We start from the raw sequence: 20926 nt of genomic DNA, 5'->3' as shown, positions 1-20926 counted from the left end.
CATAAGCTTTATCTGTTGACTTCATCTCTGTTCATTTTTTCTTTATTCCATGGTTCCAATCATTCTTCCACAATTCACACTTGCACCAACATCTTCAGAACATTTCAGAGATTCAGGTTTGTAGAGCCAGCTTCCCCCTCAAGAATGGGGTCCTTCCTGGCTGTCACTTCCCACCCTATGCAGGAGAACGACATTTGTTCTTGCTAAAGGAAGTGGACGGCTCCCCCAGCCTGGGAGGGAATGACAGTCTCACTCACCTTGCTCCCAGCAGTTTCCTTAGTAGCTTGACATCAGTGCTTGAGGTTCACTGAGCTTCTTGGATCTGTGTCTTTACAGTTTCCATCAAATTTGGGAAAGTTTTGGCCACTATTTCTTCATCTGTTTTTTTGTCTTCTCTTCTTCAGAAACCCCAGTTGCACATCTAGCAGGCCACATGAAGTTGTCCCTCAGCTCACTGACGGTGTGCTTGTTTTGCCACACTTTTTCTCCTAGTGTTTCATTTTGCTATGTGAAGTTCACTCATCTTTCACCATACCAGCCACACACTTGCCCTGAAACAACAGTTCTTTTCCCAGTGATCTGTGGGGTAAATGGAGTGTGTGTAAGCACATGTGTGCTTGTATGTACATGAATTCTTGAATCCAGGAATATCGCTATGTACTCATTTATACTCAGCCTGTACAAAGAAAGAGCAGCCTACCAAGCCCAAACTCTGGGGTTCACAATTCATTTTTAAAAAGAAAAGATTGATAAAGAAATTAAAAAAAAAAAAAGATTGAAGTCTTGTCAACCCCGGGAGGGCTCTGGCTTCTGGCTCCATCTATGTAAACTATGACTCAAAGATCATTAGAACCTAAAATTCTTACAATGGGAGGCTCTTTCTGAAAGAACCTGGCCCAAACCTCACCAATTTTTATAAACAGATAGAGCTGTTCTGGGAATTGATAAACGTCTCAGTCATGGGGTTGAATGGAAGATGAATGTTCTAATCTCAACCCTGCCCAATATGATCTCAAAGGCAACCTACTGGGGAAAACAAACAAGCTATGGACCAAAAAAGAAAAAGGGAATCTGATTGGTTTTGAACCTGGGCATCCTAAACCAGTCCATGATGAGTAAATGAAGTTCTGTGAGTGGATTTATGGCCAGTGATGACAAGCGAAGGAGAGGACGATGGTTGCTTGAAGAAATGGAAAAACAAGAGATTTCCCTTGGGAGGAAGGGAACATGACATGGTGGGGAGTTGCTATTTCCCATGAACAGGCACTTCCCCTCGTGAGAACAGAGGAATCAGAGCTGCTGTCCATCACCCTGGTCGGTGAAGACGGGTGGGAGGCATGGGCAACCTCCCGGGGTTGCCTTTGGTCTGGGAGGTCAAGAAATGGAGCACTGAGCTCTGGTGCTGGAGGGAGACAGTGCAGCCACCTCGTGTTTCCTCCGCCTCCTTCCACTCCTCCTCGGACCCACATAACCTCCGTCGCAGAGAAAGAGCAAAGACACCAGCACAAAAACTTGCTGCAAAGCCTGCGTTATAAGATTCCGTGGGAAACCTCAGCAGGTAGTGCATACATCGCAGAGAACACAGCGACCGAGGCCTCAACAGAAGCCGATGGGCAAACACAGCAACTGCCAGGGAGGGTTTAGGGAGAGCATCCAGCCTGGGGCGACCTCCCCTGTGTTTACGGGGGACCAGGGACCCCGCACGTCCACCTGACCTGATCTGCAGGGCCTCCAAACTCAGTGAAAAGATGGCCATGCTCAGACACAAAGCCCTGCAGGAAGCCATCACTATTACTCTCGTTTTCAAGGGGAAAATTCCCTCTATCCTGGGGACCTTTGCCAAATTGCTTAGTTACCAAGTGTGTGTTTGCAGTTACTAACTCACTCCTTCCCTTCCCTGCTTTAATCACCACAAAGAAACCCTGCTGATTAAAACCCTTCCCGGCTGGCTTTGATCTCGGGCTGCAGCAGCTCTCTGTCCAGGAGCTGCACCAGGAAGGCTTCCCTCTGTCCTCGGCAGCCACGCGAACTCATCTGCGCGTCCATCTCCTCCCTCCCCATCTCCCCGGTAGACTGGAGTGAGCACCCCCATGGGCCAGACACTCCTGTACACTTGGGGAGACCCAGACAAGAAGCTCTGACAATCTTCCAGGCTCAGCTCCAGTGGCGTCACACTACTTAATCTGTTTAATCCTCACAAGAACCCTGCGGGGAAGATATTAACACACATGGAGGTGCAGAGCACTTTAGGTGACCACTGTCACACTGGCACTGGGTGTTGGAGCTCTTGCTCCCAGCCCTGCCACCAATGAGCCCTCCCGAGCCCAGGGTAGGACATGCCCTGGGTCATGAGCAGCAAGGTCGGGTGACATCTTAGAGACGGAGTTAGGGAACCACGGGGTGCAAGGGCTGACTCTCCCTGGGGTCCTCTGCATTGAAGAGTTGATGTCCCCAATTTGTCTCACTGGCTTTTGAGCCTCAGAACCATCATGGCAACATCTCAGATGCGCCCCAGGGCTCAAGGCCAGTTGACAGAACAAAGCTCTGGGTGGTGAGGAATGGCCTCCTCCCTGTGCTGCGTGGACACAGCGTTGATTCGGCCCGGCCTCTGTGGGTTGGTTCTGTGCCTTCACAGCTCCCTTCCTGCTGCGGCAGAGGGGACACGGCATCGAGCATAAACGCCCTTTCAGGCTCAGCTGGATGCCTGCTGCCCTGGAGGAGCGGACCTGGCTCCCTTCGCAGCTAGAACTTGCTCACCCTCCTGTCACGGAGCTCTTGCTCGGGGTCCTGCCCTGGTCCCCACCCACCCTCTCACCACAGCATCTGCTGCTGTGGACCCAGCATTCACTCAGCACCCGTTCATCAGCACCGGTCACCTGCCAGGCATTGGTCCAGGAGCCGGCAATTCTGCAGTGAACAAAACAGAGGAAAAACAAACCTGCCCTCAAGGAGAGAGTAGGGGACAGATACTAAACAAAATAAAGGAGAAAAATACACCCTCTGCTATGCAAATCTGAGCCCAGTTTCTACGCTCAGAGAGCGAGAGTCAGATAGAGGGGCGCCTGTGGCAGAGAGGTGGTGCGATCAATGAACGCAGAGATGCACAGCAGGGGAGGGGCAGGGGAATGCGGGCTGGGGTGGGGCTGCGATGGGAAACGGGGCCTTGAGTAAAGGAGGGAGTAACCATGCAAACAATATAGGAAGAGAACTCTAGCCAGGGAACAGCCAGTGTAAAGGTCCAGAGGCCAGAGTGTGTCTGACATGCCAGAGGTCAAAGGTTGGAGAGCCACGTTGTCCCCTGCGAGTACAGCGCCCGGATCTGGGCAGCAAGCAGCAGAAGGTTCTGTGGGGGAACAGAGCCAGGTCCCAGTCTTGCTCTTTTCCATGCCAGTCATGCAAACTTGAACTAATTCTTGCCTCCTTCAAGCCCTTCCCCAGTCCGCCACGTGGAAAGCTACAATATATAAAGTCAACAGCACAGAGTTGGAGCAAAATAAACGTTGTAGCTACATATGTGATTCAGGGGAAAGGAGAATCTCACTTTATTCCACTATGTCCTTTTTGGGGTGGCGGGGAGGCAAGTTAGAAGCAGGGCTCTGGAAGTGCACCTGCCACCCCTCCCGCCTGGGTAACAGTAACAACAGGAACGTCACCTACTAAGGAAGGATTTGCAGGCTACTAAGCAATGTCATACCTGCTGCCTCGTTGGGACAGCTCAGCAACCTTCTAAGATTGGGAGAGGAGGACCCTCAACTCTCGTACTTGCAGATAAAGATGCTTGAAATGCAGAGAGGAAATGTGACTTAGCTCGTCAGTGACAGAATGGGGAAATCGAAGCCATACTAAGGGATTTATTGTAGGGCACCCAAGGATCCTGGGCCCACCACCAAACACGGGGCCTGCTTTTATGTTATTTCCCACGCAGGCAATAGGTGAGCTGGCCGTGAGAGGTGAGCTCTCTGATTGTATCCACCGCCTGTTGTCTCCTGGGAATGGACAGAGACATAAATGCGGGGCCTCCAGAATCAGAGCCTAGTCAGCATGAGGATGGAGCCCAGGGTCTGGCTCCTGTTGGGTGCTGGAGGGGGGAGGAGCATGAGAGTCTGGTGTGGGTGCTCAGGGTAGCAGGGCCCCAACCAGAAGGGTGAAGAGCAAATAAAATGAAATAAAAATAAAACAGCCTCTTTCCTAATTTAGCTAAAGGTCAACCCTGTCTGTAGTCAACTGAGACTCTTCTAATTCTGTTCGCTTGTCTCAGTTAATAGTGTATTTTCAGACTGCCTGCCTGGGGCTACGCAATTCTATCTGGAGAGTCAGGACTCTCGGAATTTCCAAGTTAGGACGAATGTCTGAGATTACTCAGGCCAACTCCCCCATTTTACAGATGACAACACCGAAGCCCAAGGAGGTTTGGTGACAAATCAAGGCCACTCTCCCACCACTGTAGAGCAGGAACCGAAGTACCATCATATGACTGGAGGGTCCACAGTGCCACTCCTGGGCCACAGTGTGTGCCAAGAGGGGATGTGGCATCAACTTCTATAGTGATTTGGAGGAAGAGCTGAGTTGAGAGGAGAATATCTATGATTGCACATTCTTTATTAGCCTTCCTTGTTCATTTGCTGAGCATAATGTTGAAATCTTCCAGGTTAAAAAGTTGCTTGTGAATGAAGGTTCCTCTCCCAGCATTCACAGATGTATGCTGTGCTCCACTTCAGTGACTAATCATGTGTAATTCGTAAAGCAAGTGCAACCCAGCTAGAAAGCCATCGAGGGTCTGAACATCTAAAGCCTTCTTTCACTTGGCCCACTGCTAAGAACTCCCAGGAAGTGGGTGCAGAAAAGGTAAGCCACATGTTACGACAGGTATAAAAAGAGGGTAGGATTAGACTCAACTTCATTTTTAGTTTTTAAAAAGATGAGCAGCCTTAGCCAGCTTGGCTCAGCAGATAGTGCATCAGCCTATGGACTGAAGGGTCCCAGGTTCAATTCTGACCAAGGACACATGCCTGGGTTGTGGGCTCAATCCCCAGTAGGGGGTGTGCAGGAGGCAGCCGATCAATGATTCTCTCTCATCATTGATGTTTCTATCTCTCTCTCCTTCTCCCTTCCTCTCTGAAATTAATAAAGAAACATATTTTTTTTTAAAAAAAGACAAGCAGATTGAATAGTGTGGTGAAGATAAAAACATACTAAATACAAGCAAACCAACTGCCTTAACAACAGCCCAGCACTTTCTAGTAATACAATATTGGCTATTCTGGTGGTTTTCCGGTCATAAGGATTATCCAGGAAGCCAAAGAAAGACCCCGGGCTACACGCTTCAGCCAACAATTACAGTAACTGAGTAATCAGTCCCACCATCTGTGGTGTTACCAGGATCATTTCAAAATGAGGTCAGAACCTTCGACTTACTCGCCTCATCAATGGCTCATGTTCATACTAGACCTGCCGGCCAGGGTAGTCTGGCTTTTTGCTTCCCTCTGAAGACACTTGTTCTAACTGGACCACTCTGTGGAGTCCAGGCTACAATGGAGGAGACTTAAAAGTAGCTGTGAGCTTCTCTGACAAATGAGAATGAATGTAAAGACAAAAATAACAAAATCCTCTCCTGATTCACTCAAAAAGAAGTAAATGCAGCGAAGCCTCTCAGGGAGACAGAGAGAAAACCAGAAGAGGCAAAGAAACGAAACATGCAGGCGCACCGACCTGCTGCAATGGGCCTGCGCAGCTGTATGACAGTCGCAGGGAGAGACAGAAAAGGCGGCTCTGAAGAAGGGGCTGGTGGGTCATCTGTGCAGTGTGCTTTGTGCCAGAACAGCCAAGTGTCAGGAGAGGCAACATCCAAAATGCCCGCCAGGCTGCAATGCCTGCCCTGCCTTATCAGCAGCAGTCACCTCATTATTCCCAGAAGAAACAGGCCATCCTCAGCGCCCACTCACAGACCACACACCACATCAACCCAGTAGGAAAAACCCTACCGGGTCTCTGTAGGCGTGAATACAGGCAGTGGGTACCAACTCACTCCTGACAACGTCCGCTGCACCAAATGCTCACTATTTTCAGAGCACCGCTCAGGTGGACAGTCTCCCTCAGCAGGGGACACGACCATCTGCCCCTTACAGACCGATAAGACGGGTCAAGAGACCCTTGCGGGGACCATGGCCTCTAAGCTTATACGAGCTCCAGACGTGCCTTCATTCTTTGCTGACCATTTTCCAAAGACCAAGGTCTTGGAAATGTAAGTTTTCCTAATCAATTTATCTAGAACAGAACACTCTTTTCAAAAAACAGAGCTCCCTGTTGACCATGGAACTACTTTCATGTGTTAAACGGGTCCATATTTCTTGGCAAGCACTGAGAAAGTTGTGTTCCTTTAAAATGGACCTTCCCATGGTAGGTCACACCTGGTAAAACTACAATGTGAAAGGCAATAGGACTGCTGACCCCACAGAGCCACCCAACGAGCCCAGGACTCCACCCTCTGGACGTTACCTTATTAACTTCTGGTGGGGAGGGGTTCTCTGTTGCTCCCAGATAAACCTAAACCAAACCAAACTCAACCTGACACAATCAGCCCTCCAGTCTGGCTGTGTGTTCTTTGTTAGAAAAAACGTAGTGATACAGATTGTCATTAATGAAGGGGGCACTGAGAACAATGTTGCTGGCCCCCAGTCCCCGAGCTGGCCCAGCTCCTTTCCTTGGAGGCCTCGCTGGGGACTTGTCCCCTGCCCGTGCCAACACCTGAGACTTCATCATCCCTCACAAAGGCAGCTGCCTAAAGGGGATCATAAATCAATATTTCATAACCAAATTCTCAAGCAGTTGCGAGGCCCAGACAAAATCCTTTTGCTGAGATTACGGAGACAGGAAAAGGAAAGGCATCCCCAGCCATCCTCAGATGCTCTTGCAACCATCCACGCACAGTTCCCTTCAGAAAACACGCTGGGCCACCTGGGATCACTGGGCAGACATTTTCATCCAAAGTACTTTGGACCCATTATTAGCTTCAACAAAGCTCCAAATTCCTTCTTTAAAAAAAAAACAAAAAACCAAGAACTCCACTCTGTATGATTGTTCACAATTATCAAGCCCCTCAGGCACAAGCCAACAACTTCTGGGTCAACCTCGTGCCCTCAGATTACTGACCGGCCACGCGATTACCCACATCCTAAACATTTTGAGAACACTGTGCACTGGTTAGGGTGCTGAAAGCACACTGCAGCCCCTGACCTCCTTCCCAGGACCTGGAAATAAGAAAACTCTAACCATTAGACAAACTTCACTCTTGGATAGTATCTGCCCTGAGTCCCGCATCCTCCAAAGCCCCCCAAGCAATCCGCCTGCCCCTCTCTCCAAGGGCAGGGCCCATGGATACCTCATGACATTTTCTGCTCATTCCTCCTAGTTCCCACCCAGGGCCTGAGGCCTGCAGGGGTGGGCCAGCGTGGATGGGGGCATGTGGCTTCCATCCCCCTCCAGCTGAAATGATACCTCCTTTTTCTAGTGTCTCCCTCTGCCTCTCTCTCATCTATCTTCCCATTTGCAGAGAACTTCTCGGCCTTGATTGCCCCTCATACATTTACAACTGTCTCTGCTTCATCCCGGGCTCCTCCATGCTTCCATTTGGCTCTTCTCTGACAGGTATCCAAGTGTCTGACCCAGAGCTCCCTGCTTCCCACTTCTCCCTCCTCTGAGCATCACTGGAGCATCTTTATAAGAGGAAGTGGTTGTATGAGGTAGGCTGTGTTAAGGGAATGGGAAGATCTCGCTTTTATTGAGAATTTACTATCTGCACATAGTATATTTTTTGCCCGTGGTCCATTTTCTCATGTAATACTCACAGCTAATCAGAGTGGTTTGTATTGATATTCCCATTTTATAGACAAGAAAGCAGAGGCTTTGAGTGGATAGGAAACTTCCTCAAGATCATAGCATAGGCTAGAGTTGTCATTCAAATCTAGGTTTGTATAATTTCAAAGCCCACCTTTCCGTTATAGTCTAAAATAGTACATCTCTGACATATACATTAGAAATTACCAATATTTCTTTTTTTAGGATGTTTTTTATTTATCTGTTTTTATTGTCTAAAGTTTTACATATGTCTCCTTTTTCCCCGCCAGCCATTCCCACCCCAAGCAAGCCCCCACTGCCCCAGTGTCTGTGTCCATTGGTTATGCTAATATGCATGCTTACAAGTCCTTTGGTTGCTCTCTGACCGCCCCCCACCCTACCATTTGTCTCTGGATCTATTCTTGTTCATTAAATTATTACTAATATTTCATTAGTTACCTAAAAATGCAGTGTATTTTACTCTGGATCCATGGAATAAAGACAATGAGGGAAGGAGTATGTCTAATTGGAGAAGAAGAGAATTGGTTTGGGGTTTTTCTTTTTTTTTTTTTTTTTACCTGAAGCTCCTTTAGAGCTTGAGGTAAAACATGCTGATTTTCAGGATCAAGCTAAGAGAAAAAAAAAAGCAATTAAATTCTAATTTCATTTTAAGAGAATTAGGGGTTTCATTAAGATGAAAAATAAAGCTTAAGATATAGAGTCCAAAGTTTAACTATCCTTAATTTTAGGCAGGAATGATACAAGCAAAAAAAGAATTTAAGTAATGTATAATTTGGGAAACATTTTATAAGTTTAATATATAAAATAGAGTTTGGCAATATGAGGTCCTCACTTCATATTTATTCTGCCAGCATAAACTTGGCAACATTAGGTTAAATTCATACTTTAGCATCTAGAACTGCCAACCTTCTCTAATACTAATATATGAGAGAAAGGAAAGAAACATTTGCTTTCTAACATGTGCCTTCTTTGTCTGAGGAAATGAAAGAAGGAGGGTTAACTTACGTGAACATCTCTAAAATTTTTATTTCATATGTGGAAAATGCAACAAAAATTGTCAAGAAATTGATTTATACAGAACTGGGAGATCGACAGGCAGGAGTGACTGGATTTATTCTTAGCAGTTGAAGTCACTGGTTTATCTTTTTCTAATAGATTTTTCATCTTCAGCTTCCAGCACTATTGCCAAGTTCCACGAGAAGATGCTCAAAGATATGTTACTAAGAGCAAAGGGCCTCTTTGTTATGTGAAATTAATCTCCCCAGCCCCCATCCTGTAACCCCCCAATGCCTACATCAGACACTTAAATACAGAAATTCCATTTCCATCTGTGGCTTGGAACGCTGACTGTCATCATGCTATTATGTCTGCTGTAGATGTTGGTGTTCTGGAAAAGTCAGCACTTTCAGCTCCTTAGGAGGTACGGGGACCACTGCCTTCCTCTCTTCCCATTCATATTACCCCCGCCACTTCCTTGCCTCCTGAGAAGCATCAGGACTGTAGGAAATCTCTAAGTGAGCACATCTCCACCATCCCAGGGAAAATTCAGGTCGCCCCAAACCAAGGTGCGGAAATGGGACTCAGACCGGGCAGCACCGAGTGCAGATGCTCCCGCTCACCATCTGGGCTACAGCCTGCCCGTCACCAGGGAGGAGAGCAGGAGAGAATGCAGGTTCGGGAGGCCTCTATCTGTGGTGGGCGGACAGTGCTACCTTTGGTCCCGATGCTCCAGACCCTGTTACCTGGTTTAGCCTGCCTGCTGGACTCCAAAATGCCGTCAGCTGTCTAACCACCCAGGGTGCTTCTCCCCACATCCTTCCTAAACAAGTAAATAAAGAGCACTTTCATCATGACGTATTTTAAACATGCAGAGAGGTAGAAAGAATAATATAGCAAATACCATGTGCCCACTACCAGATGTTTTTAAGGACACAGAAACATCTGGGCTGGTGGTCAACCCTGCCCCTGCTTTACTTCACTGTCTGCCTGGTGACATTCAGGGGTTTGACGTTCAGCGTTTGTATCAGCTAAGATACATAAACCGCATGTGTAACCCTTCAAGCTGATGAGAGATGCTATGTGATAGCTGTTTGCCTCCTCACCGTTCCTGACGAGCTCCCTCCTGCTGTTCACACCCAGAATCTCCATGGAGCTCAGGGGCTCTAGGCCCTAAGGAAGTATCACCTAGTAGCAAATGCATCATAAACTGTGCTGAGCTCAGTGTTCACAATTATCCTAGTTTATGGCTGGAAGAAACCACAAGGCCCATCCAATTAACCCTCTCACTTTATGGAGAATGAAACTGAGTGCCGCAGGGGTCAGGTAATGGACCTGGTCTCACAACCACCTCACGGGATCAGGCTGGGCCCGCATCCTCCACCGCCACTCAGGCTAATGCTCTTTCCATCGTCGCAGCATTTTGCTTTCATGAAACATAAAGTGAAATGTGCTCTCACCATTGGCCAGGCTAACTTAGGAAGCAGCGGCGATGTTGGATGCCCCCACCTCTCCTGATAATGAGTATGGGTACAAGGACCCTGGCCCTCCTGGCTTCCCAGAGCCCCATAATCTGTGGTTTCTCTCCTGGGTTTGCCCCACTCACCCCTTGAACACCATACTGAGTCCCATTCCTTCTGCCCTTATCTGTCCTGGCTGGTCCCTAGTGCCTCGCATGCGGCAGACAGAAGCACAGCTCCCCGCTCACTCACCCACTCAGTCCTCTGCAGAGGCAGATTCAGAGTCAGCGCTGCCTCCCGAACCTTCTAGGGTAGTTTGCAAAGAGTAAATGAGAAGATGTATATAACTCTCTCAGCACAGTGCCTGGTACACAGTAGCAGGCAATGCTGCTATTAGGCACCTGCGGGCCTCCCAGAAGCCGAGGCCAGAATAACACTGGGAACTGTGGGGCCCACTGTTCCATCTAATCAGGAGGAAAGCGAGGCCTGGAGAGACAAATGACCCTCCCAAGCTCGGGCCACTGGTTGGTGCAGACTACAGGTTAGAATCTGTGTCGCTAGCCACGTCCAGCGTGTTCCCTGTCCCTCCCAGCCTGAAGGCGCTTCTCTTCCTCAGCGTCTCCCTTCTCTTAATGGCCAAACAGCCATCTTGGAAGTTTACATGGCGTTTTTCTTCACTAAACCAACAACAGCACTCTCCTCGTGCCCATCTGGTTCTCTTTCCAGAGCAGGCCCGCTGGCTGTGCTGCATCTCACAGTGTTTCCATTAGCTTGGCAGAAACACCCTTTCCTTTTGTTCCTCCTCTTTTCTCTTCCCAGCCCTTCAGATGCTCCCAGAGCCTCATCTAAAACTTACTTTGGAAATCCAAACGCTCATAAAGACTCATGTCAAAGGGCTTTCCCCTCACTTCTGAGGACTCACAGCCGCCTGCTGACAATGCCTCTGTCCTCGGGAGGCGTGGCGGGCCATCGCAGTCAGCTCAGGCACAGAAGCCCCTGGGAGCCTCAGCACCTCAGTCGCAGGGAAACAACCCACACGAGGGACATTTCACAGCCAAGCTGAGGAAATGTGGTTTCTGCTCTGGAAATGAATTTGATAAATGGGTTTTCTTACTAAGAGTCTCAACCAAGCACTCTGACTCTCTTATCATAAGATGTACTTGCTGTGTCCATTGATCCTGAGTCAGTTAAAGTCAAGGAATTCCACAATACGTTTGCTAAATTCCTCAGTGAAAAATGAGCTTAGAAGCAGTGCCACAATTTATAAAACAGAAAATCTAAGTCATTTCAACTCAATATACATTAATTAAGTGCCCTATGTGAGCAGGGCTGGAGCTAAGCATTCTCATAGACGTGTTTTGTTTCATCCTCACTACTCCCAGGAAGTGGATTTTGTCCTTTTTCAGTGAGTATTTCCTGAGGACAAAAGTGAACAGTGGCAGAGCCCAGAGTTAGAAGCAAAAAAGAGAAATGTCGTTGTCATCGATTCAGTACAGTATTCATACATTTCTCTATTTATATGACCTATAGAATATATGTTCCATTAGTGGAACTAATACTCCATGTAGTTGTAGTGGTTTTATTCTTTTTATTTAATCCTCAGCCAAGGACATGCTTATTGGTTTTAGAGAAAGGGAAAGGCAGAGAAGAGAGAGCACATCGATTGGCTGCCTTTCCAACCCGCCTCAACTGGGGATTGAACATGCAGCCTAGGTATGTGCCCTGACAGGAATCGAACACGCAACAATGATGCTCCACCCCACTGAGCAACACCGGCCAGGGCAGTGGTTTTATTCCAAGCAGATTAATTTATGACAGATAAATCTTTAGCTGCTATTTTTATTTGTTTTATTTGTGCTTTAGGAAGCAAGGTGAGTGGCAGAGACTCAGAGCGTTACCCATGATTCACTGGAGATTTTCAGATTTTACTAGTATGCTCGGTGTGACCACACACAGCAGGGCCCAGGAAGGGGTCTGCTCAGGGTGAGTGATAGGCAGGACTGAATGCAGCACACACACAAATCCCCCCGCTACTCCACGGTGTCTGCATGGAGGACTGATTGTGTCCCTGGGGTGACCATCTCACGGGGTGACACAAATTGTGAAATCACAGATAGACCCAGTGTGGGTCACCATCTACTCTGTCAATTAAAAGCAGCCGAAGGAAGTTATCCTTCTGGGTGCTGGCTAGTTTGCAGCTCGCTCTCTGATCTCCTGCCCTGGGAACCACGTGCTACAGGCACCTCCACTGGGATGCAAAAACTGTGGCAATAAAACTTCTTACAGCACTAGTCATAGAGATGGGGCAAGGGTTCAGCAGGGTTTGATCAATGCTGGTAAATAAGGAGGCATCTGCGGTGGCGATGGTGGGTTAGCCCTTGGTGATTTGCTACACACACCGACCTCTCCTGGGGGGAGCTGAGGTGTCCTCCTAGCGGCCACAGCAAGGGCAGAGGCGGGCACCCCTCCCTCTGAGTCTGTGCTCATCCAGAACCTCCTCTTACCTTTGGTTTCTCCTACATATTTTCCTACAGGAGGAAAATGGAAGCTCTATTTCTCCCTGCAAGTTGACATTTTTACTCCCTGCTTTCCAATCCGTCCTTTGAGAGTGCAGTCGTGGAGACTCAGCTCCCCTGAGGTGATCGGCACTGGGGCTGTGTTGAGGCCCAACCTCAGGAGGGAGATAACCCTTATCACCTGCCCCAGGAGGCTCTGTCTGAGCTGTCAGCTAGTCTCTTAATGTCCAGTGGCCTGACATCAAGGTCTGAGTCAGCCTGCAGCAACCATGCCACATCCCCTCTAGGGCAAAGCAGATATTGCAAGAGGCCAACCAGCATGCTCTGTGTTCCCCTCGCCCCCAGTAAAGGAAGGCATCTCAGCAACTCATGCTCTACAGGCTTCCCTCTGAAAGACTATTCAAACCATCCTGCTCTGTATTAATCACAGCTTCAGTGCTGTCACACGTCCCTGAATCACCTTGATCAGATTGTGCAATCCCAAAGCTCTCAGCTGCACATTTATAAATTATTGGGAAATCGTTCTTAGGAAGCAATCTTATTTGCAATTAAATGTGTTACAGTGAATAAGGGGTGAGTGGAATTAGGAATGCTAGAGGGAGACACAAGCTGGAATTTTAAGTAGGATGACCAGTGTGGACCTTGTGAGATGTCAACATTTGAGTGAAGATTGCATTTCACTGTAGGAGATGCTGCATCTGCTCTTAAGGAGTTTGTCATCTAATGATGGAAAATTTTCAAGTAGACACACAACAGACTGAAGTCATAAAGGACAGATGAAAACATGTACGAAAATAGCAATGAAAGAACAAACATGCTAATGCTAATGAGATGCATATAGGCAAATAGTTTGGTGGGTCCTAGAATGAAGACAGGGTGGTGAGAAAAGGAAAATTATCTACACTAGATGCTTAATGAGGAAGAAAGGCGAGCAATATGGGGGCAGCATGGCAGAAAAAATAATTACAAAAGCAAATGGTATAATGTTGAGAAGAGCTGAGCATTGGGAAGGCTGGAGGAAGTGGGAGAAGGGCATTGTAAGGCTGGATGGAAAGAACACAGCTGTAGATGACATAACAGAGGGGACCATGGAGGTGAGGGAAGAGAGGTCAGTGGAAATGTTGATCTTGAAGGTGAGGCACAGTTTTTTCTGTGAGATTCAAAGTAAGGATTCAGAGAAAGGTTGAGATCAAGAGGAGAAAGTGGACTCCAAGCCCAACTCAATCTCCCCTGGAAAGTGCGAAACAAGGTTACATGCCAAGAGTAAGCAAGTAGGGGTGAAGGTAACAAATTGGGTAGGTCAGGAAAGATTTAGAACAGTGGTTCTCAACCTCTGGCCCTTTAAATACAGTTCCTCATGTTGTGAGCCAATCATAAAATTATTTTTGTTGCTACTTCATAACTGTAATGTTGCTACTGTTATGAATTGTAATGTAAATATCTGATATGCAGTATGGTCTTAGGCAACCCTTGTGAAAGGGTCGTTTGACCGCCAAAGGGGTCACGACCCACGGGTTGAGAACCACTGATTTAGAATAAGCACACGGAAATGTGTTCATGGGTCAAACAAGAATAAATAAAAAGGAGCATGGGGTATCAGTAATTGGAACCAAGAAGCCCTCGTCCAGGACTTTCCCCAAGATGCTCAAACACCTGGGACAGGCGGAAGGACCAGGGGCAAGAGAACCAGGGGCATGGACAGTGAGAACAAAGCAAGGTGGCAGCTCAGGGGCTACAGGGGCCATTTGATAAAACTGTTAGGTTCAATAGCATCTGGATAAAAATCAGTACAGCATCATTAGAAATTATTGGGGAAAATAATTCAAATTTGGCTGGAATGCCTTTAGAATATGTCTTGGAATTTTGGCACTTGCAGACCTAATTTAATTTGGCCCTGGACCACCAAAATCATAGGATACAACAGGAGAAATTCTATCTATTTGCTATTCAATGAATCTTTGGAGTAACTAATACATTATTTTATCAATCATGCAGTAACATTTAAGTCCCAACTTTCTAATACATAATCAGCTAAGCAGGAACAAGAGCAAATTGCTTAGTTCTGAAGAAAATATAAACATAAGCATGTAAACAGTATCTCCATAAAGTATAGCATTTGACAAGTTCACCCTACATAATTCAAACTTTGTGTCTCACCAAAACACAACTCTTATATAACCCAATACAAATATGGAGTGGGGCAAGAATAGGTTTACAGTTGTGAGTACAGAAAATAGTTTATTCTTGTATTATTACTTATTAATTATTGTATTACTTTCCATACAAACCTATACATGCACCCAAGCTCTATATTTTAAATGTGTCAGTATTGACAGCATATTGTCTGTTCATTTAATTTTAATGTTTTCTCTTCTTTAGACCATGTTCCTTACATAAAACATCTGGGGTTTCCAAAAATAATACTATTAAAATGATTCATTTACGTATCCAAAATAAACTCTTCTCTGTCCTTGGCAAAGGGGACATATTAGCCAATGGTTCATTGGAATGACTATCAAAGGGTTCTGGGCTCTGTGGGGAGCAAGGGAGGTCAGAAAAGGGACTATGAACTAGTAGAGACGGTGAGGATGGTGATCATGAAGAGCACCCATGGCAGAGGGGAAGGGACAGGAAGACGCAGGAAGGAAGAAGTGTCAGAGAGAATGTTCAGGAAGAAAAGGCCCAAGGGTGTATGCAGTATAGAGCCTAATGATAATGGAGCCAGGTCAGAAAGCTGAGCTGGACAGGAAGGAGGTGAAGTCATTCAGGACCAGAAGTTGAACTGCTCTGGGCCTACTTGTCCTCCTACCTATCCTTCGCAAAATCCCCACAGTGTCCTTTCCAACAGCAAAATCTGAACTAATCTGTTGCATGTTCAAAAAGTAATAAATGCCACCTGGGCCACTTATGTCAACAGATAAATGCCTCTGTTCAAGTGTCAGCCTTCTCTGAGGACCCTTCCAGGGCTCTTAGACAAGCCTGGCACTCGCTTCTCCACAATCCCCTAAGTGTCATTAGCACTTATTGATGTGTTGCAAATTCCACATAATCAATTCTCTTCTGAGATACAAAATCTTTAAGAACAAAGAGTCAGATTTATCCATGTCTGAACCCTAGTGCCTAGCACAAAGATTGGCACATTCCAGGCAAAGAGATGCCATGTGCCCAACTAATTCAAATTTAGAGTCCAGGTTTTTAACGGGGATAAACACATGAGTTTTCTGGGGGGGATTTTTTTCAAAATGCTGAGTCCTAGGCCCTTCCCAAGACCGATGGATTCCATCTCTGGGGCTGCACTTGGTGCCTATGTTCTAGAGGTACTTCATCAAGTGAGTCCGATGCTGCCCGTTTGAAACCTCTGCTCTGGAGACACTGCTCCAATTCTATTCACTCACGTTACTGACAATGCTCAGAAGGTCTGGAGGCAGAAGGTCACTACAAAGTACCAGGTTCCAGAGTAAGGTGGATCTGAATGCAATTAGAAGCCTTTGTTTATGTGTCTATTGCCAACCAACCATGGGAACTTGGGCAAGTGCCTACATCTCTCTGGGCCTTGGCTCAGCCTTTAAAACTCAGAGATTGTGGAGAAACCAAGATGGTGGCATAGGTAAACACCGGAGTTTGCTGCCTCGAACAACCACTTCAAAAATACAACTAAAAGACGGAACGGACATCATCCAGAACCACAGGAAGGCTGGCTGAGTGGAAATTCTACAACTAGAAGGAAAGAGAAAAGCATACCGAGACTCAGAGGAGGCATAGTGCGGAAGTAAAATACTAAGGTACAGAGGCACACATGTAGCAGGCTGACGGCGGAGGGCGCGGTTGTCGTTTTCAATCGGGAGGGAGTCTCAGGCTCTGAGCTCCAATTCCGGGTGAGTCTCTGGGGACCCAGACTCATAAGGGAGAAGCAGGACTGTCTGGCATCGGTTGGAACTCGAGGTTCAGCTTTCTCTCCGAGGGGCTTGCAGCGATTGCTGAGACACTGAGAAGCAGTGGGGCCTCTGAGAGCAGCCATAACTGCTAGCCCCGCCCTGTTGATCCTGTGGGACCTGCCCCGCCCAAGCCTTGCAGGGAGGCTTTTGCTGGATAGCCTCAGGCAAAGGCTAGATTAGCACCTCCCTAGAGATCCAGGAGCCAGTGTACCCAGAGGTCAGAGTGGGACCATCCAGTTTGCAGCTCCGTGGAACCGTAAAGGACACACTCAGGGGGCAGACTCAGTGAGCACCAAAGCCCCACTGAAGCAAGTCTTGCCCCAGAGGGGTGTCTCCAGCACAGAAGTTCTCCCACTGCAGACACAGCTGATTCTCACAGCCAATTGGCCTGAAGGTCAATTCCTCCGAGTGATACCTCCAATAATCAAGGCTTAACTACAACAAGACTGTGCACAAAGACCACAAGGGGGTGCACCAAGAGTGTCCTCCTCAGGTAATTGGGGAGGCTGAACCACTGGGCCCTAGAGGACACTTAGCACAGAAAACCACTTTATCAACACAGGGAAGCATAAAAAATGCGGAGACAAAGAAAAAGGACATAAATGACAGAAATGGAGGAAAGCGAACTACTGAATATAGAGTTCAAAACCACACTTTTAAGGTTTTTCAAGAATTTTCTAGAAACTGCCGATAAACTTAATGAGACCTACAAGAAATCTAATGAGACCCTCGAGGTTATGATAAAGGACCAACTAGAAATTAAGCATACACTGACTGAAATAAATATTATTATGCAGACTAGAGGATCGCAAGAATCAAGTCAACGCTTTGAAATACGAGGAAGCAAAAAACACCCAACCGGAAAAGCAAAATGAAAAAAGAATCTGAAAATACGAAGATAGTGTGTAAGGAGCCTCTGGGACAGCTTCAAGCGTACCAACATCAGAATTATAGGGGTGCCAGAAGAAGAGAGAGAGCAAGACATTGAAAACCTATTTGAAGAAATAATGACAGAAAACTTCCCCTACCTGGTGAAAGAAATAGACTTACAAGTCCAGGAAGCGCAGAGAACCCCAAACAAAAGGAATCCAAGGAGGACCACACCAAGACACATCATAATTAAAATGCCAAGAGCAAAAGACAAAGAGAGAATCCTAAAAGCAGCAAGAGAAAGAAAGTCAGTTACCTACAAGGGAGTACCCATACGACTGTCAGCTGATTTCTCAACAGAAACTTTGCAGGCCAGAAGGGAGTGGCAAGAAATATTCAAAGTGATGAATACCAAGAACCTACAACCAAGATTACTTTATCCAGCAAAGCTATCATTCAGAATTGAAGGTCAGAGAGGAAGATGGCGGCGGTATAGGCAGACGCGTCCCAGGTCGTGTCCCTGAGCAAATGGAGTGAGCAGCTGAAACTAGTAACATCCACCCCGAATTGGCGAAATTCCTCAGCTGGCGAGACGGTTTACAGCCGGGAAGAGCAGAACTCCCCTGGAAAGGTAAAAAAACCAGGGATTTGGGCAGGAAAGTTTGCCAGACCTCTGAGCCCAGAGAGTCGGAGGGAGACCGCGTGGCAGACAGCCGCGTCCCTTGGGACAGGCACAGCCCCTGACGGGGGAAAGGAGAACCGCGGGATTCCTGGCGCTGCCGGGGGAATTGAGAGCTCGGTCTGTGATCACAGAGGACTGAGCCTAAAGGGGCAGCCTGAAGAGCTGATCAGACCATGCAGTCCCGGTAAGAGAAGAAGCTTACAGAAACCAAGCCTTCCCCGTTTCCGCGGCCGGCGTTTGTTTGTTTGTTTTCACTGAACCCTGTTCATGGGACATTTCGGATACAGACACTCACCTGTGCTGAAGAGAGGGAGAGTGTGCGGAGGAGTGGAATCTGGGGAGAGACTGAGGAGAGAAGGGGGGCCGGGAGAGGTGGCAGCGAATTGAGTGCTGAGACACCCCTGAGCCCACGTCTGAGGCAGCCATTCTCTCCGGAGAGTGAGAATCCTCCCCCCAGCCCCCAGGCAAGGAGCACAACCACACCCAGATTCCACCCTGTAGGAGATCAAGGATTAAAATAACCTGATCAGTCCCTGGGAGTTAACAGGGTCTGGCCTATAGAGGGATTTTCAATCCCAGCAACAACACAGCACTGGTAACTCTTACGCAGCCAGCTCTGGGCAGTGAACTTCCACTGGTCAGAGAGGCCCTGTAGCCTCAGAGGCCAACCCCAGAACACTGCCACCCAGAGGCTGACCCACAAACTGACTCTTTGCTAAACACAAAATAAGGCAGTCTGGGAAACAAATGCGGCTTGCTTTAAAATAAGGACTGTGGTTTACAACACAGAGGAACAGTGTATCGCAGGGAAACTCAACACTCTCCTGAATACCTGGCAGGTCTAAGGCGAGCCACACTGAAGAATAGAAGAACCGAAGGACCTTCACTACTGCAATATTTTTTTTTTTTCTTTTTTCACCTTTTAACTAAGAAACCAATTTTTTTCTTTTTTTTCTTTTTTTTCTTTTTTTTTTCTTTTCCTCTTCTTCTTTTTTTTTTTTTCTTTTTTTTTCCATCACCTGACTTTACCCTTTTAATTACTACCTTCTTATTTTTAACCAGTATTATTACTGCTACCATTTTACCATTTTTTTTTAAAGTGCCATTTTATTTTCTCTTTATTTTATTTTGGGATTAGTGTTCTCCATTCTATTTTCATCGTTATATTATTGGTTGTTTCTAGTTTGCATTTATCTCCAGGGAGCTGTTGCTGGAATTTGTTGGGATTAATGGCTGTTCTATAGGAGTATTCTCCTCATATAAAAAGTCTCTTCCCCTCTTCCACTTCATTCTCTCTATTCGCTCTTTTTTTTTCTTTTCCTTTCTTTTCTCGCTTTTACTTTCCCCCCTCCTTTTTCCCACTTTCATTTTTGCACTCCTTTTTTTGGTCCCTAATTTTCTTTTCTTTTTTCTCTTGTCTCTTTTTCTCTTCCTTCTTCCTTATCCCCTAATTCTCTTAATTCAGGTGGTCACCTTTATTTGGGGTTATTAATATCGTGAATATATTTGTGTATAGTGCCTGGTACATGGTGCCTTGTTGTGTTGTATTTTGTGCCTTTAAATCAACACAGCAGATCCAAGCAACAGCAACCTCCTGAGCACCACACCCTCTGCTGAGGAACAGCAGCTGTACGTGAAACCTCGCCCCACCAGCCAGAAGAGCCACCACAGCTGTGAACAGCACCCACCAGAGGAGTTGCTGCCAACTGAAGAGCAGCTGCTACTGCAACCGCCCGAAGAGGAACCGCAGACCAAGGAGTCACTGCCATCAAGGGAGCAGCCACTGAACGACTCAACGTCTAGATATGTCAGTGAGATCAAACATGGGTAGACAAAGAAACCCCCAAAGGAAAGAGAAGGAGGACTCTCCAGAAAAGCAGCTAAGTAATACAGAGGCATGCAACATGACAGAAAAAGAATTCAGAATAAGGGTCCTAGAGTGCATAAACCGGATGGAGGAAAAAATCGACAACCTCAGCAAGAAGCAAGAAGAAACAGATGAAAAAATCGATAACATATGGAAGAAGCTAGAAGAAACAGATGAAAAAATCGATAACATATGGAAGAAGCTAGAAGAAACAGATGAAAAAATCAACAACTTAAGTAAGACCCAAGAAGATATGAAGAGTGATATAGCTGCAATGAAAAACTCCATTGAAAGTATCAACAGTAGACTAGGAGAAGCGGAGGACCGAATTAGTGATTTAGAAGACAAGGAAGCAAAACACACCCAAAATGTACTGCAATTGGAGAAAAAAATGAAAAGACAGGAGGAGAGCCTAAGGGAGCTTTGGGACAACATGAAACGAAACAACATACGAATAATAGGGGTACCAGAACAACAGAAGGAGGAACAAGGATTAGAAAACCTATTAGAAGAAATAATATCAGAAAACTTCCCTGAGGTGGGGAAGAAAAAAGTCACACAAGCCCAGAGAGTCTCAAACAAGGTGAACCCAAAAAGACCCACACCAAGACACATCATAATTACCATGGCAAATGTTCAGGACAAAGAGAGAATCTTACAGGCTGCAAGAGAGAGACGGAAAGTTACATACAAGGGATCTCCCATTAGATTGTCAAATGATTTCTCAACAGAAACACATCAGGCCA

This window comes from Myotis myotis, unplaced genomic scaffold, assembly GCF_014108235.1.
Source record: "Myotis myotis isolate mMyoMyo1 unplaced genomic scaffold, mMyoMyo1.p scaffold_m19_p_7, whole genome shotgun sequence".
NCBI lineage: Eukaryota > Metazoa > Chordata > Mammalia > Chiroptera > Vespertilionidae > Myotis > Myotis myotis.
The sequence above is the reverse complement of the archived record's forward strand: the minus strand, read 5'-3'. Positions refer to the sequence as shown.